Genomic DNA, 2625 nt, shown 5'->3' with positions numbered 1-2625 from the left:
AAAGTAAATGGAGAAATGCTTCCTTAATCATTCTTCCCTTGCTCCTTTCTTTTTTCTCTTTCTTTTACTTATTTTTTCTTTCCCTTCCCTCCCCTATCTTTCTTTTCCTATTCTTTTTCTTCATTATTTTCTCTCTTGCTCACTTCTTATTTTTTCTTCCTTCCTTCCTTCCTTCCTTCCTTCCTTCCTTCCTTCCTTCCTTCCTTCCTTCCTTCTTGCTTTCATACCTTCCTCTTGTCTTTTTTGCTTCCTTCCTCCCTTTTTCCTTTCTTCCTTTTTTTTCTATTCATTTTGCCACTTCAGCTTACACCCTCCCTTAAATAATTGGAAAGCAAATCACTCATTTTTAGTATTGCAGCAATTATTAATCTATTGATCTTGTTTGAACACAAAGTGGGGAAAATGAAGAGAAACAGTAGGTTAAACCACAGTAAGCAATAGAGGACAAGTAAAATAGGGTCGGAAGTTTATTTCGGAGAAATAGTGATATCAACCTTAAAATGTGGACTGTTCTACCTATAAATTTCCATTTAATTTACTAAATTTATTTAAGTAGAATTCTTTGCTCCCTTTTCCTATGCTCCCTTTTTAATATCAGTCACATCTTTTTTCATATAGAAAATACACCTTAGTGGTAAAAAAAAAAAGTAATAATAAATATAAATAATTATTCTAAAGAAATTTTAAGTAAAATTAATTTTACTAGATTATTTTTATATCTAGTAGTTTAAATATGTTAATGTTTATATGCAGCCCAAAGGCCAACTGCCATGCCAGTGGAAGCAAAAGAGAGAAGGGAAAGTGATTTTGCACATTTAGATGCTTTGGCTTGATTCCACCCTGAACCAGAAGTTCAATTGTAGACTGCTGATCCACAGAATTTGTCATATTTTATCAGACATCTCAAAAGAGCTCTTCTTCTTGATGTACTGAATAGTCTTTGGTGCCACATAACAATCATTTAAAGCTCAAGAATAAATATAGCATCACTAAAGATTAATACAAGGAAAGGTAACAGATGCAGAGATGCATATGCTCCTGTGAATGCATATAACAGTCCTAATTCTATTCATTAAAGTGCAAGTGAATAATTAGAATCAGAATTTAAATTTGATTTCTCAACCAATCTTTCACTAATAGTTATGTCAATTCATTTGAGATTTTGTGTACAGTAGTAAGTAAAATAAAACACAATCAATAAAATATACTACCAATTTATCTAAAGTATTATGGTTTCTGATATCTCAGCTTTTGAATTTTCTTTCCTTGGAATAGGACATTTTGTAGATAACCATAGAAATAATGCCAAAATTGATCAATTGAGGTTGAGCTCAATTCAGAACATAAATTACTCTGTCCGGACATATTTTTCACCTTAGACAGAAAAATAACTTTTTTACTTTTGCTCAATAATGTTCATAACAATAATGATAATAAATATTATTTTCTATTACTTTTAATATGTGCCAGACACCATCCAAGTTATCAGAGTGAACAGAATAGCTCTCAGGAGGCTTATATTATCATGGTATAAAACTGACAGTAAGTAAATAAACACCCCACCATAGTGGCTGTGAGTGCTCTAAGGATGAGTCAAGGTGGTGCATTAAAAGCTGTATGTGAAAGTGATAGGGCTGGTCAGGAAATGCCTTTCTTATAAGGCAGAAACTCAGAAAATCTATATGAAACATACATGTCAAATCGAGTAACATTATGATTGTTTTACCTTGCAGAAAAATGTGATGAGGAGTAGCAATTTCTTGTAATTTGCAAGGTGACAAGCTGAATTTTGACTCTGTCTATTCATTATCCTACTCAGGTCTGTGAAGTTGTTTGGGAGAATTTAAGACAGGCCACACTGTTAGTGTTACTTTCTCTGGGAAGTAGGAAAACTAATCCATTTTAGAAAATAGAATTCTCACCTTTGCTTCTATTCTTTATAGTTCTAAGTATTAAAAAGTGTTATGTGAATAAATTATCTCAAATTATTGGTTTTTAAATTTTTTTCTTATAGCCTGAAAATTCAATCCTATTTATTTCCTTCTTTAATTTTATTTAGAGACAGAGTTTTGCACTGTCTGTCATCCAGGCTGGAGGCAGTGGAGCAATTGTAGCCCACTGCAACCTCAAACTCCTGGGCTCAAGCACCCTTCTGCATCAGAATCTCAAGAAGCTGGGACTATAGGTGCACATCACTTCACCCAGCTAATTTTATTATTATTATTTTTTGTAAAGATGGGGTGTCAGTATGTTGCCCAGGCTGGCCTCAAATTCCTGGCCTCAGCGATCCTCCTGCCTCACCCTCAAACAGTACTGGGATTATAGGCAAGAGCCACTGTGCCTGGTCTCAATGCTATTATTAAAACTGAGGCAGCAGAGGAGCTGGCTCCCTATCTCATTCTCCCAAATTGGTGGGGGTAAGAACCAATATTCTACAACATCTCTCAATTGGCTGTAATGATGGACCTAACATAACGAAATAAAGAAGATCAATGTAATTCTTAGTATCCGTGGGTCCATCTGTGAATTCAAGTAAGTGCAATTGAAAAAAATACTTAAAAAAATAGATGATTATGTCTGTACTAAACATGTGCAGGCATTTTTTCCTGACATTAATCTCTAAAT

Source organism: Cebus imitator, unplaced genomic scaffold (genome assembly GCF_001604975.1).
Source record: "Cebus imitator isolate Cc_AM_T3 unplaced genomic scaffold, Cebus_imitator-1.0 Scaffold17, whole genome shotgun sequence".
Classification (NCBI taxonomy): Eukaryota; Metazoa; Chordata; class Mammalia; order Primates; family Cebidae; genus Cebus; species Cebus imitator.
The sequence above is the reverse complement of the archived record's forward strand: the minus strand, read 5'-3'. Positions refer to the sequence as shown.